The sequence below is a fragment of the Triticum urartu genome, chromosome 1A, assembly GCF_056163025.1.
Source record: "Triticum urartu cultivar PI428250 chromosome 1A, HENAU_Tu73, whole genome shotgun sequence".
NCBI lineage: Eukaryota > Viridiplantae > Streptophyta > Magnoliopsida > Poales > Poaceae > Triticum > Triticum urartu.
This window is the reverse complement of record NC_141873.1, coordinates 322586947-322603833: the sequence shown is the minus strand read 5'-3', so window position 1 is coordinate 322603833 and position 16887 is coordinate 322586947.

The window sequence follows — 16887 nt, the reverse complement described above, 5'->3', positions numbered from 1 at the left end:
GCTATTGGGTCCGGTTTTGGATCCGATAACCCGCTAACAGCCACGACCAATGCCGATTTTTCACGTGTAAAATTCTCATTGGCTGATGGAACCACGTGTCAACTCCGCGTTGGCACAGGTGTCACTCATCCAATGGGAGAGATGCGTCTATGATATGGTGACACATGGACCGGCCCAAAAGGGGACTATAAAGATTAAATGGGCCGACCCAACTAAAGGCCCACAAGATTTAGCGAACCATAATGGGCCGGCCCAGCTAAAGGCCCACAAGATTTTGCAGACCATAATGGGTCGGCCTAGCTAAAGGCCCAACATTCTCAGTTAAGGCCCATACGGCTAGTGTCAAATCGGCCTATCAACGGCCCGTCCTAGACTTGTCATCATCGCGGCCCATGGTTACTTCTGGCGCGTTAACAGTCCGCTATGTATTTGGGCCGACTTACGGCCCAGTGTGTTTCTGGCCTGTTAAAGGTCCTGCTTCATTTGGGCCCATTTATAGGCCATTGAAACTTTCGGCCCATAAATGACCGTGAAGGATATGGGTCATATTCGGCCATGTCTGACATTCGGCCTGTTAGAGACCCACTATAGATTTGGGCCACTTTCATCCTGTTGTGACTTACGGCCTATTAATGTCGGACGAAATCCATGGGCCATATGTGGCCCAACGCCACATCGGGCCTACTAATGGACCATATAAAAATGACACTAATCAAGCCCAACCGAACTTCCAACCTGTTAAAGGCCCGTGTAGTAGGTCGGCACATTTAGGCTCATCTGAATTTTGGCCTATGGACGATCTGCATTGTAAATGGGCCACCATTTCGGCCTGCTAAGACCAGTGGGTTATTTGGCACAATCAGGGCCCAATCTTACTTTTGGCCTATTAAAGGCCCATGTTTGTATGGGCTCGAGATAGTTACACCTATAAATGGCCTATTATTACTAAGGGCCCAAATTATGTTTAGGCCTGTTAAAGGCCCACTATGGGCACAGACCTACCAGAAAAATATGAAAGCTTATGCTGACTTAGGCCCAGATATTTTTAGTGGGCTACATGCAAATTTCGGCCCAGAATCGTTTTTAGCCCAATTGGAATGGGCCCGACGAATCTTGGCATGTTGGGATCCTACGAAGCTTTCGGCCAAATACATTACTAAGATAAACCCACACTATACAAAAATAGCGTTGTAAGTACAGCAGCCTTTGGCAACATCATAAATGTTGTATCGCAACAAAATAAATTCCAACCATACAACAAAAGGCCTGTTGGCATAAAGTTTACAGTCCTTGTAGATAAAAGCACCATCAGATGTATAGAACCACAAAGCATTTGGCCTGAGTGCTAATGTTTCATGCTGTAGAATCTGATGGAGCAGCACTGTCAGCGTCCTGGGAATGGGGGTCCCCAGACTTGCCTGCCTGCGGCCCACGGCGTGGCTAAGACAGCATGCCGTACGGCCCATCTTCACAAACAAAGCATCCAAGACCCTCGCGAGGGTCCAAGCCTCGCGAGGCGGACGACGCAAGACCTCCTCTGGAGTAGCCTAGCCAGGCAGGCTCACGAGGAGCGGAGATATCAAGGCGGGGCAAACCTCACGAGGCCCTCGTGACGTGAGCCATGACGCACGACACCAGGCGTGCGCCAGCGTGCATGATAACCCACAAGTATAGGGGATCACAACAATTTTCGATAAGTAAGAGTGTCGAACCCAACGAGGAGCTAAAGGTAGAACAAATATTCCCCCAAGTTCTATCGACCACCAATACAATTCTATGCACGCCTGACGTTCGCTTTACCTAGAACAAGTATGGAACTAGAAGTACTTTGTAGGTCTTGTTGGATAGGTTTGCAAGATAATAAAGAGCAAGTAAATAAAAGGTAGGGGCTGTTGTAAGTAAAGAAGCAATAAATTAAATATAGAGAGTGTGGAAAAGTGGTGGTAGGAGTTGTGAAATTGCCCCTAAGCAATTGACTACTTTACTAGACCGATAGCAAGTATTATGTGGGAGAGGCCACTGCTATCATGTTATCCATGACTTGGAATTCTATGCACTTATTATTGGAACTATTAGCAAGTGTCTGCAACTACTAACATTCATTAAGGTAAAACCCAACCATAACATTAAGATATATTGGTCCCCCTTCAATCCCGTATGCATCAATTTCTATGCTAGGTTGAAGCTTCTGTCACTCTTGCCCTCCAATGCATAGTCCTATCAACATATAACTAACCCTATGGTGTGATCCACGCGCGCAATCATATGATTGGCACCAAAGGACAGCAACATAACCACAAGCAAATTAAATCAATCATAGCCATTCATCAACCACCGATAGGACAACGAAAATCTACTCAGACATCATAGGATGGCAACACATCATTGGATAATAATATGAGGCATAAAGCACCATGTTCAAGTAGAGGGTACAGCGGATTGCGGGAGAGTGTACCGCTGTAGATAGAGGGGGGAAGGTGATGGAGATGTTGGTGAAGATGGCGGAGGTGTTTGTGTAGATCGCGGTGATGATGATGATGGCCACGCAGCGTTCCGGCGCCACCGGAAGAGAAGGGGAGAGGGGGCCCCTTCGTCTTCTTCTTCCTTGACCTCCTCCCTAGATGGGAGGAGGGTTTCCCCTCTGGTCCTTGGCCTCCATGGCATGGGAGGGGCAAGATCCGCTCCGAGATTGGATCTGTCTCTTTGTCTCTCTCTGTTTCTTCGTTCTGTTCTGCTGCCCTTTCATCATTTCGGGTATATATGGAGATCCGTAACTCTAATTAGATCGAAACCTTCGCCGTGATTTTTTCCAAAAAATAGCTTTCTTGCGGCCGAAGAAGGGCATCAACCGCCTTAGGGGTGGCCCACGAGGGTCAGGGGCACGCCCAGGGGGGCAGGCGCGCCCAGGGGGCAGGTGCGCCCCTGCCTCATGGCCACCTCGGGCACCGTCTCGCATGGATTTTTCTTCCGGAATTTTCCAAATATTCCAAAAATAAGCTCCGTCCGTATTTATCCCGTTTGATTCCGTTTCATATGGATATTCTGCGAAACATAAAACATGCAACAGACCGGAACTGGCACTAGGCACTGGATCAATATGTTAGTCCCAAAAATAGTATAAAAAGTTGCCAAAAGTATATGAAAGTTGTAGAATATTGGCATGGAACAATCAAAAATTATAGATACGACGGAGACGTATCAGCATCCCCAAGCTTAATTCCATGTGGAATGATAAAAAAGATAATTTTTGATGTGGAATGCTACCTAGCATAATCTTGATCACATACCTAATCATGGCACGAATATTAAGATACGAGTGATTCAAAGCAATAGTCTATCATTTGACATAAAAACAATAATACTTCAAGCCTACTAATAAAGCAATCATGTCTTTTCAAAATAACAAGGCCAAAGAAAGTTATCCCTACAAAATCATATAGTCTAGCTATGCTCCATCTTCACCACACAAAATACTCACATCATGCACAACCCCGATGACAAGCCGAGCAATTGGTTCATACTTTTTAACGCGCTTCAGCATTTTCAACCCTCACGCAATACATGAGCGTGAGCCATGGACATAGCACTATAGGTCGAATAGAATGGTGGTTGTGGAGAAGCCAAAAAGGAGAAGATAGTCTCACATCAACTAGGCATATCAACGGGCTATGGAGATGCCCATCAATAGATATCAATGTGAGTGAGTAGGGATTGCCATGCAACGGATGCACTAGAGCTATAAGTATATGAAAGATCGAACTGAAACTAAGTGGGTGTGCATCCAACTTGCTTGCTCATAAAGACCTAGGGCATTTGAGGAAGCCCATCATTGGAATATACAAGCCAAGTTTTATAATGAAAATTCCCACTAGTATATGAAAGTGATAACTCAAGAGACTCGCTATATGAAGAACATGGTGCTACTTTGAAGCACAAGTGTGGTAAAAGGATAGTAACATTTCCCCTTCTCTCTTTTTCTCTCATTTTTTATATATTTTTTGTAGGCTTCTTTGGCCTCCCTCTATCTCTTTTTTTGGGGCTTCTTTGGCCACTTTTATTTTGATAACCTCACATGGGACAATGTTCTAATAATGATGATCATCACACTTTTATTACTTACAACTCAATATTACAACTCGATCTAGAACAAAGATATGACTCTATATGAATGCCTCCGGCAGTGTACCGGGATGTGCAATGATCTAGCGTAGCAATGACATCAAAAAATGGACAAGCCATGAAAACATCATGCTAGCTATCTTACGATCGTGCAAAGAAATATAACAATGAATGCTCAAGTCATGTATATGATGATGATGGAAGTTGCATGGCAATATATCTCGAAATGGCTATGGAAATGCCATAATAGGTAGGTATGGTGGCTGTTTTGAGGAAGGTATATGGTGGGTTTATGGTACCGGCGAAAGTTGCGCGGTACTAGAGAGGCTAGCAATGATGGAAGGGTGAGAGTGCATATAATCCATGGTCTCAACATTAGTCATAAAGAACTCACATACTTATTGCAAAAGTTTATTATCCCTAAAAGTAAAGTACTACTATGCATGCCCCTAGGGGGATAGATTGGTAGGAGAAGACCATCGCTCGTCCTCGACTGCCACTCATAAGGAAGACAATCAATAAATACCTCATGCTCAAACTTCATTACATAATGGTTCACCATACGTGCATGCTACGGGAATCACAAACCTCAACACAAGTATTTCTACTAATCCACAACTACCCACTAGCATGACTCTAATATCACCATATTTATATCACAAAACTATTGCAAGGAATCAAACATATCATATTCAGTGATCTACAAGTTTTATGTAGGATTTTATGACTAACCATGTGAATGACCAATTCCTGTCATCTCTCTAAATAGATATAAGTGAAGTAAGAGAGTTTAATTCTTTCTACAAAAGATATGCCCACGCTCTAACAAATCTAAGTGAAGCAAAAGAGCATTCTACAAATGGCGGTTGTCTAAGTGAAGAAAAACAGGCAATCCAAACTTCAAATGATATAAGTGAAGCACATGAAGCATTCTATAAAGCCATACTCAAAAGATATAAGTGAAGTGTATAGAGAATTCTATAAATCAACCAAGGACTATCTCATACCAGCATGGTGCATAAAAGAAAAAATGAAAACTAAATGCAAAAGACACTCCAAGATTGCACATATCGCATGAACGAAACGAATCCGAAAACATACTGATACTTGTTGAAGAAAGAGGGGATGCCTTCCGGGGCATCCCCAAGCTTAGACGCTTGAGTCTCCGTGAATATTTACTTGAGGCGCCTCGGGAATCCCAAAGCTTGAGCTCTTGCCTCTCTTCCTTCTACTCACATCGAGACCCTCTCGATCATTGAACACTTCATCCACACAAAACTTCAACAGAAAACTCGGTAAGATCCGTTAGTATAATAAAGCAAATCACTACTCTAAGTACTGTTGCAAACCAATTCATATTTTGTTTTTGCATTGTGTCTACTGTAATATAACTTTTCCATGGCTTAATCCACTGATATAAATCGATAGTTTCATCAAAACAAGCAAACTATGCATCAAAAATAGAATCTGTCTAAAACAGAACAGTCTGTAGCAATCTGAACATTCACCATACTTCTGATACTTGAAAAATTCTACCAAAATTAGGAACAATAAACAATGTGTGTAGGAAGACAGTGCAAAAAGAATCAGAACCGTTTGACGTTCCAGCTAAAAATGTAAAACCGCGCACTACAGCCAAAGTTTATGTCCTGCACCATACAAACCATCAAGCAAATGTAAACATCCTAAAGGCAAACCTTGGCACATTATTTTTAATTTTAAACCTTATAAAAGCACACAACAGAAATAAATGACTCTCTAAAACTTCCGGGTTGTCTCCCTGGCAGCGCTTTCTTTAAAGCCATTAAGCTAGGCAGATAGTGCTCAAGTAATGAATCCACCCGGATCCCAAGGTATATCAAAGCCAATTTTAATTAAAAATGATTTGTAATTTAGTAGTGAGCACAAAGCAACATATATCATGTAACTACAAAGTCTAACTCTCTTCCTATGCATCGGCATGTCATAAAAGAACAATTCATGCACACATAGTAAAGGCCAATGCATAGCATAAGTAGTTTCTTGCAATTTTATCATATTGGAAACATAGAGAGGTGGAGATATAGTTCCTCGCTCATAATAATTGCAAGTAGGAGCAGCAAGCACATGCATATTATATTCATCAAAATCATCATGTGTAATAGTAAAACGCAACCCATCAATATAATCCTTAATAAGGGCAAACTTCTCCGATATAGTGTAGTCGGGAGAATTCAAAAAGATAATAGGACTATCATGCGTGGGTGCAATAGCAACAATTTCATGTTTAACATAAGGAACTATAGCAAGTTTATCTCCATAAGCATAATTCATATTGGCATCTTGGCCACAAGAATAGCAAGCATCATAAAAAAGGGATATTTCAAGAGAATCAATGGGATCATAACAATCATCATAGCAATCATCCTTCGGTAAACACGAAGGGAAGGTGTTTCTTAGGGTTGAAGAGTTACTCTCATTAGAAGGTGGGCATGGGTAGCTAATCCGCTCTTCCTCCTTTTGTTCTTCACTCTCCTCATCATCTTTTTCATCCAATGAGCTCACGGTTTCATCAATTTCTTCTTCCATAGACTCCTGCAAAATATTAGTCTCTTCTTGGATAGCGGAGTAGTCCTCCATATATGGTTCAACATAGGCATTAGAAGCATAATTATCATAGCAATATTTAAGTATGGCAAAATTTTCAGATTTGTAAAGAGTAGCATCATACTTTTCAATCAAATAAGCAATTTCGTAAGCACCCTTAAAAGCAACAAATTCTTTTATTTATTAAACATCATAGTAATTATAAACACCCTTAGCATACGAAGATACAATTCCATTATCACTAAACTCACATTGATAGGGAAGGTGTTTCTTAGGGTTTTCAGAACAACAAGTAAAATCATATATTTCACATAAATTCCAAGCATAGCATTACAAACGATGAATTTGACCCGGTAAAATTTTCCCTTTTTCAGATATTCGGTGTCACACATAACAAACATGCTCATGTAAAGATTTGCCCTCAACTAAGCTAATTGGGGTTTCAGCACGAGCACATAGGGATCGAAGATGATCCAAGTAATAAGCTTCAGCAGTGTGATAGATTTTGAGTGGTTCTTCAACCATTGGTTTAGTAGGTACAACTAATTTTTTTTGGTATTTTGCGTTTCCTACCCATTACTAAAGATATAAAACAACTAAGAATAGCAAATAAAAATTACTTAGTCATAAAGCAAACAAGCACACACGAGAATATTCACCCCACGCTATTGCTCCCCGGCAACGGCGCCAGAAAAGGATCTTGATAACCCACAAGTATAGGGGATCGCAACAGTTTTCGATAAGTAAGAGTCTCGAACCCAACGAGGAGCTAAAGGTAGAACAAATATTCCCTCAAGTTCTATCTACCACCGATACAACTCTACGCACGCTTGACGTTCGCTTTACCTAGAACAAGTATGGAACTAGAAGTACTTTGTAGGTGTTGTTGGATAGGTTTGCAAGATAATAAAGAGCAAGAAAATAAAAGGTAGGGGCTGTTGTAAGTAAAGAAGCAATAAAGTAAATATAGCGAGTGTGGAAAAGTGGTGGCAGGAGTTGCGAAATTGCCCCTAAGCAATTGACTACTTTACTAGACCGATAGCAAGTATTATGTGGGAGAGACCACTGCTAGCATGTTATCCCTGACTTGGAATTCTATGCACTTATGATTGGAACTATTAGCAAGCGTCCGCAACTACTAACGTTCATTAAGGTAAAACCCAACCATAGCATTAAGATATATTGGTCCCCCTTCAATCCCGTATGCATCAATTTCTATGTTAGGTTGAAGCTTCTGTCACTCTTGCTCTCCAATACATAGTCCTATCAACAGACAACTAACCCTATGGTGTGATCCACGCGCGCAATCATATGATGGGCACCAAAGTACAACAACATAACCACAAGAAAATTAAATCAATCATAGCAATTCATCAACCACTGATAGGACAACGAAAATCTACTCAGACATCATAGGATGGCAACACATCATTGGATAATAATATGAAGCATAAAGCACCATGTTCAAGTAGAGGGTACAGCGGGTTGCTGGAGAGTGGACCGCTGTAGATAGAGGGGGGAAGGTGATGGAGATGTTGGTGAAGATGGCAGAGGTGTTGGTGTAGATCGCGGTGATGATGATGATGGCCACGGCAGCGTTTCGGTGCCATCGGAAGAGAAGGGGAGAGGGGGTCCCTTCGTCTTCTTCTTCCTTGACCTCCTCCCTAGATGGGAGGAGGGTTTCCCCTCTGGTCCTGGGCCTCCATGGCTTGGGAGGGGCGAGAGCCCCTTCGAGATTGGATCTGTCTCTCTGTCTCTCTCTGTTTTTGCGTTTTGTTCTGCTGCCCTTTCACCGTTTCAGGTATATATGGAGATCCGTAACTCCGATTGGATCAAAACCTTCGTCGTGATTTTTTTCTTTGAAAATTAGATTTCTTGCGCCCGAAGAAGGGCATCAACCGCCTTACGGGTGGCCCATGAGGGCCAGGGGCGCGCCCAGGGGGGCAGGCACACCCCCTGCCTCGTGGCCACCTCGGGCACCGTCTCGCGTGGATTTTTCTTCTGGAATTTTCCAAATATTCCAAAAAAATAAGCTCCGTCCGTTTTTATCCCGTTTGGATTCCGTTTGATATGGATATTATGCGAAACATAAAACATGCAACAGACAGGAACTGGCATTGGGCACTGGATCAATATGTTAGTCCCAAAAATAGTATAAAAAGTTGCCAAAAGTATATGAAAGTTGTAGAATATTGGCATGGAACAATCAAAAATTATAGATACGACGGAGACATATCCGTGCAGAGTGTCCTTGTTTCCTCATTCGTGCTAAGGAGGCCAGCGTAGGAGAAGAGTACCGAGGCATCAGGCAAAGGTTGCTATATTGGTGCAACGAGACCAAGACCAGGAGGACAGTAAGACGGAGGTTGTCGTTGAGCCCAAGATGGCATCATCACCAGAGCTTTTCGTAGGCGAAGACCACTTTTTTCAGGATAGCTTGTACTAGCTGTCCCCCTTCAAATTGGCCTGCCGTTGTTGGCGCCCTTCCCGCTCGATATTTGGGAAGGGGACCAGGGCCTATATAAGTAGAGCTAGCCACCATAGTAGAGGCTCTCCTCGGATGGCACATCATCTCATCTTAGCTTGATCCAACCCGATCAAGAACCTACTCACAAGAACACCTCAACCTCAGGAGGTTGTTCTTCCCTTGTACTGGTCATCATCAGCCCTAGAAGCAATCCACCACCACACTGGAGTAGGGTATTACACCACAACGGTGGCCCGAACCAGTATAAACCTCGTGTCTTTCTGTGTTGTGAGTTCGTCGAGTTCGTCCGCGAGATCTTAGCGAGCTAGGGCATAGATCGGTAGGAAGGAAAGACTTCGCGCGCACCCCAGTGTTCAAACCTTAAGGGTTTGTCGAAACCCCACATCCGACATTTGGCGCGCCAGGTAGGGGTGTGCCGTAGCTTCCCTCCCATTAGTTCGTCGCTTCATCGCTCCGTCGTCTCCATGGCGGACGCTCTCCGTGCTTGAGCTGAGCGTCGGGCTGCCTTGACCGCCCGCGTCGCTCAGATGACTCCCATCGGCGGGCCACATCGCCATTCTCTGTCTCCCGCCACTAACGCTGCCACCGACCCGGTGGGGAACGAGCAGCACGCGTCCTTGCTGCATCCTTCGGTGTGGCAGAACGACCGCACCGTCACTCCATCGCTGACCCCTGCCGGTTCCTCGTCTCACGCGCACCGCGCTCCCATGGAGGCACGGGCCGCGCTCCTTGCGGCGAACAAGCTCCTGCACTACCGCCCCCTCGACGACCTCTACGAGGAGTGGCTCGACCGCGTCGCCGAGCTCGTCCGCGCCGCAGGGGGCTCTCCGGCGCCGTCCCACTCTCTGCCTCCCCCTCAACCAGCCGCGGGCGACGGGGCTCGTGGCATGCCTACACCACCTCAGCCCCAAGATGGCGACTTGGCACCAAGGCGCGCGGCTCCGCGGCATGATCCGCCGCGCCTGGTGCCCGCGCGCGAAGAGAGAAGCTGCGAAGAAATTCTGCGGCCGCGAGAAGCTGCACCTGCGCTCCCCGCGCCACCTCATCAAGACCGCGCACCGCCCGCAGCTGTGCAGCGCGGACCTCGTCAAGACCAAGCTCCACCTCTGAAGTGGGCCCCGGCAACCATGGCTGGCTGCCGCGCCTTCACCCCCGAGCTGCGAAGCGTCGCCTGGCCGGGCAAGTTCAAGCCGGATCTACCTCCTCGCTACGACGGTACCGCTGACCCCGGGAGTTCCTGCAGCTCTATGAGTTGAGCATCGAAGCGGCCAACGCGACGAAAAGGTCATGGCGAACTGGTTTCCCATGGCTCTCAAGGATGGTGCTCGCTCCTGGCTCCTGAACCTGTAGCACGGCTCGATCTCCTCCTGGGACGAGATGCGCGACCACTTCGTCGCCAACTTCTAGGGCACTTGCGACCGCCCACCGGCCGCGGGTGATCTACGCCGCATCAGGCAGCAACCAGGAGAGACCCTGCAGAAGTACATCCAGCGCTTCAACGACACCTGCCTCAAGATCCCCAAGGTCACAGACAAGGCCATAATCTCCGCGTTCTCCGACGGCGTCCGTGACGTCAAGATGAAGGAAGAGCTCGCCATCCACGAGGAGCTCTGCACATCTCAGGAGCTGTTCAACCTGGCGACCAAGTGCACAAGAGCTAAGGAGGGGCGCCTCTCTCTCCTTGAGCCGCCAGCCGTGGGCGTGGAGGAGAAGAAGGCCAAGGCCAAGGACGTGAAGCGCAAGGAAGTAGCTGTGTTCGCAGCGGAGCCCGACATCAAGCGGCGCAGAGATCAGCCCGAGTCATCCAAGAACGGCCAACCGTTCTGCGCCTTCCACAACCTGAACACCCACAACACCAGCGACTATCAAGAGCTCAGAGCCATACGCGAAGGACGCTACGGTCGATGCCCCGAGTGCAATGACCGGGGCTACGGCCGTGGAGGAGGACGTGGAGGCGAACGCTGGGACGACCGTGGCCTGCGCCAGGAGTGGCGCGACCGGCCTCGTGATGACCGCTGGCAGGACCAACCTCGCGAGGATGCTGGGCTGCGTGTCTGCATCGACGTCAGGGGGCTCAACAGAGTTGCAGCTCAGGAGCGTTTCTGGCCTTCGCGTGTGGGCCACTGCGAGGGCCCGCCGCACAGCTAAGTTCGTATGCCTTTTGGCTTGCCGAGCGTGGCGTCGGCCTATTAGCGCGACATGCGACGTGTCCTGGCAGCTCAGGAAGCCAGGTACCACACCGTTCTGGAGGAAATGGAGACGGCCTTCCGGGAATCTCCCGAGCCCCAAGAGCCTCCCGAGGCTTAGGGTTCTAGCGGCTCATGAGAAGTCATTTCTTCAACGCACGCCTTCAGCTGCACCAACTCTACTTCGTCTACAGAACCAGGTGACATCTTCCAAGCTCGTTTAGCTGGGAGCGCCCCTCGGGCTGCATTATTCCCATACCGCGTGGGTCTGTCCCTGCGGCATGTATCCCTTTTGCTTATGTCTTTAGCTTACCTTATTGGGGGCGCCCCTCGGGCTGCATCATCCCCAAGCCGCTTGGGCCGGACTCGGTGGCATATATCTTCCTGCATTTATCCAAGCTAATTTTCATTCCCTGCTTAACCTGCCCACGGTTATCACCTGCTCGATCATCGCCTCCCACGGGACCTCCTCACAGGCACGACGCTGGTTCATGGGTCCGTCCCTGCCACGTCGACAAATCTAAGCGGTCGAGCTCTGCCTCGCGGCACGCCCCGCGCACGTCACCTCACCAGGCCCTCAGTGCCTTCACTACATCTGGACCAACTAGCGGCAGGCTGACGACTGTAACGGCAAACCATGTTTTCTTGTGCCTGTTCACAGGGACCCCGCGAGAAGAATAGTAGGCGGCACCGCGAGTCTCCTTTTCTCTCGTGCAATTCGCTTGCGCGTTAAAAGGGGGTTCCTAAGCATCATGACTCAGGAGCTCTTACTGGCTCTCCAGCCCTCACCCCCTGGCCTTGACCACGGCATCGCGACCTGGTATACCAGCGGCGGCTGAGCTCGCTCGAGGGCCGGGACCTGAGGACGTAGAGCACTAAGGAGAGCATGAGGGGAGGGAAACTCGTATGGGCCGGCCTAGCTATGCCGCACGAGTAGGCGCAAAGCCCTAGCGCAACGTCAGGAGTCGCCACGAGATCAACAAGTTAAGTCCCACACTCGGATCGGCTAAATGTTTGGGCCTAATGGCCACCCACGCCTTGCCGCAACCCCATTGCGGTCACGTCAACTCCCTTTCTCGCCTTACCATGGCTGCTTGAGCGCTAAGGGGGACCTCCTGAGCATCGCGCCTCAAGGGCTCTTACTGGACCTCGGGCCGCACACCTCCTGGCCTTGACCACGACACGCGACCTGGCATACCAGCGACGGCTGTAGCCTGCCTGGGGACCGGGACCTGTCAGCGTAGAGCAACAAGCTATCGCGAAGAAAGAAAGGGGGACCGAGCCTTAACGGGACATGCATTCACCAAATTCTGATGACAGGGAAGATAAGCACAAAAGACATTACGGACCCTTACATGCCCCCACGGGGTAATTCATGATTCATCGTAGGAAACAAAAGCTGATACTAAGGGGAATCCTATCTACATCCTTCCGTGGTGGACACCATCATCAACAGTGGGCCACAGGAGGCCGGCACCAACCCCATCCAGATCAGCGGCGGTGACGGCCGGACGCCGCAGCTCCGCTCCGAGGGCGGCGAGAGCTCGGGGGCACGTAGCTATCATCGCTCGTCTCCGGAGTCTCATAGAGCTCAGGAGAGCTGCTAGACTCCCAAGGGCTGCTGCTGCTGGAGTGGCCGCGAGCGGGATGTGTGTCAGCCGCACGCTCCTCTCCGGAGCAGCACTTCAGGCGGCGGCCCTCAGCATCGAAGACCTTGAAGAAGAGCGTGGAGACGCCGTCATACTCGAAGTGGATCGTGAGGGCACCCCTCGCATGGCAGACCCGCGCGATCTCGCCCCAGCCGCGAGTCATGAGAATCTTGCCGGTGGGGACCGCTTCGATCTCTGCTCCGGTCGCCGGAACGCTGCAGTCGGCGTGCTGCAGCCAGAGCTCGAGAGGCCCCCTCGGCGGCATCACGTCGGAGAAGAACTGCGAGAAGCGGATTCAGGACCTTGGAGGCATCGGCGCCCATAGCACCAACTCGCGCGAGGAGTCCGCGGCGTGAACTCCAGGGGCGACGGGACGCGTCATCGTGGCATGGCGACCCCGGATGCGGCGTGGGCGGTGCTGCTCGTCACTTCGTCCTCCCGAGCCCTCGGGTCGGGCATACGAGGGCAACGGGTACCCCGGAGGAGGCCGCTCGCACCAAGGCCTCAACACCACCTGCATCGCCGCTTCATCACGGCGATGGATCGACCTTTTCTTCGGCAGAAGAGGCCCTTGATCATTATGGGGAGCCTTTCCTTTCTCTTCAGTAGAAAACTTTCTGATGGGCGCCATTGTTGTCAGCAGTGGAGCAAGGAGGAAGAAGCAAGCGAGCAAGGAAGAGATGGGCAACGGGGGCTCTGCCCCTCCCCATTTATAGCAAGAGAAGGCCAACCGGCGTCTCCCACGATCGTAGGTAATAATGGTTTTCCTTTGATGTCGCAGGGACTTGTCAAGTCGTGCAGCTGCCGAGGCAGCATGGGGAAGCGGAGACGCCCACGTCCAATCAACCACCACGCGTCAACCGAGGTCGCGGGCTTTGGGGGCCCGCGGCACTCCATACTTGGCCCTTGGCTTCGCCGCGAAGCCAAACCCGAGCGCACCTTGGGCCCGGGGGCTACTGTCGGCGTCCTAGGAACGGGGGTCCTCAGACTTGCCTACCTGCGGCCCATGGCGTGGCTAAGCCAGCAGGCCGTACGACCCATCTTCACCAACAAAGCATCTAAGACCCTCGCGAGGGTCCAAGACTAGCGAGGCGGACGACGCAAGACCTCCTCTGGAGTAGCCTAGCCAGGCAGGCTCACGAGGAGCGGAGATATCAAGGCGGGGCAAACCTCATGAGGCCCTCGTGACGTGAGCCATGATGCATGACACCAGGCGGGCGCCAACCCGCGCAGCGTCCTTGTTTCCACTTTGGTGCTAAGGAGGTCAGCGCAGGCGAAGAGTACCGAGGCATCAGGCAAAGGTTGCTATATTGGTGCAACGAGACCAAGACCAGGAGGACAGCAAGATGGAGGTCATCATGGAGCCCAAGACGGCATCACCACCAGAGCTTTTCGCAGGTGGAGACCACTTTTGTCAGGATAGCTTGTACTAGCTGTCCCCCTTTAAATTGGCCCGCCGTTGTTGGTGCACTTCCCGCTCGATATTTGGGAAGAGGACCAGGGCCTATATAAGTAGAGCTAGCCACCATAGTAGAGGCTCTCCTAGGATGGCACATCATCTCATCTTAGCTTGATCCAACCCGATCGAGAGCCTACTCACAAGAACACCTCAACCTTAGGAGGCTGTTCTTCCCTTGTACTGGTCATCATCAGCCCTAGAGGCAATCCACCACCACACTGGAGTAGGGTATTGCACCACAACGGTGGCCTGAACCAGTATAAACCTCATGTCTTTCAGTGTTGCGAGTTCGTCGAGTTCGTCCACGAGATCTTAGCGAGCTAGGGCATAGATCGGTAGGAAGGAAAGACTTCGCGCGCACCCCAGTGTTCGAACCTTAAGGGTTTGCCGGAACCCCACATCCGACAAGCATGATCTTCCCCTTTTTCCGCCATTGCACTTGAACAATGAAGCAAATGTCTTATAGTCTAGTTTGAAAACCATTCATATCTTCACAACATTTTTCAACCACTATTCTTGTTTCCGACACAATGTCCATTAGGGACTGTTCTTGTGTCTAGAGCACAGATATATCACTCTGTCTAGCTGGAAGATTTTGTTCAATTAGCGATTTGAACGAGGTTACCTTAACAACCAACCAAGAATTACACGGGAAGGTGCTTTTTGCACTCTTAGTGGAGAGATACTGACGCACTGTAGCAAGAGGTGACAGTGTGCCTGTGGTAGCCTCGTCACCTTCAGATGGTTGTGGCTGTTAAATCATTTGTTCCATAGCTTACTGAAAGTTTGAACTTGTAGATTAGTGTACCAGATAAGTCACTAATGAGACAAAAACAAACAAAGTAGGTTTCACGTTTATACATGACTTATTTTGGTGAACTACTATAATACATTAGCATGTATTATAGTGCCAACTACATAATAAAATCACTTTCAGAACATATGTCCATGTAGCATGCCTATTGTATTGTCTATTTCCTCACATTCGTTGAGATCTAGGGATAAAGAGACATGGTTTAAAGTAGGATGAACATAGTATGACATCATTCATATCATGGGCAAACAGATATAAAACAAACAGGCTATTGTATCATTGTGTGCGCACGTGAACATCACAAATAGATTACAGATCAAGATCAAAAGAATATCCTTCATTTATTTTAAACCATGTAATGTGAAATGATACGTTAAGACAACTGTGTATAAAAGTGAATAGAGTAACTTGTAACACCCTCGATGCGACTATATCTCCCACGTGTCGAGGCACGACTTAGAGGCATAATCGCATTGAAGGCATGTGTCGCAAGTTAGGCAATCTTCACAACATCCCATGTAATATATATCATAAAAGGGGAGATAACATAGTTGGCTTACACTCGCCATGTCAATCAAGGTACATAAATAACATTACATCAACCAAGCACTCATGGCCCGACTACGGCGCCAAAATAAAAGATAACCCAACATGCGACACGGTCCCGATCACCCCCAACTGGGCACCACTACTGATCATCAGGAAAGGAAACATAGTATCGTTGAGAGTCCTCGTCGAACTCCCACTTGAGCTCGAGCGCGTCACCTGGAGCGGAATCATCAGGCCCTGCATCTGGTGTAATAGTAATCTATGAGCCACAGGGACTCAGCAATCTCGCACCCTCGCGATCAAGACTATTTAAGCTTATAGGTAAGGCAGGGTAAATATGTGGAGCTACAGCAAGCGACTAGCAAATATGGTGGCTATCTTGTTTGCAAAAGAGAGCGAGAAGAGGAGGCAAAGCGCGGTCAAATAACTAAAGGGCAATCCTGCGGCAAGCATTACTCCAACACCGTGTCCACTTCCCGGACTCCGCTGAGAAGAGGCCATCACGGTAACACACTCAGTTGATTCATTTTAGTTAAGTTAAGGTTCAAGTTATCTACAACCGGACATTAACAAATTCCCATCTGCCCATAACCGCGGGCACGGCTTTCGAAAGTTCAAATCCCTGCAGGGGAGTCCCAACTTAGCCCATGACAAGCTCTCACGGTCAACGAAGGAATAGACCTCCTCCTAAGACGTTCCGATCAGACTCGGTACCTCGGTTCTTCAAGACACTTCGACAGGTTAAAACAAGACCAGCAACACCGACCGAATGTGCCGACAAATCCCGATAGGAGCTGCACATATCTCGTTCTCAAGGCACACTCAGATGAACACTACGTACAACTAAAACCAACCCTCGAGTTGCCCTGAGGTGGCGCTGCAAGTGGCTCTATTTGGACCAACACTCAGAGGAGCACTGGCCCAGGGGGGCTAAAATAAGATGACCCTCGGGCTCCGGAAACCCAAGGGAAAAGAGGCTAGGTGGCAAATGGTAAAACCAAGGTTGGGCATTGCTGGAAAAGCTTTAATCAAGGTGA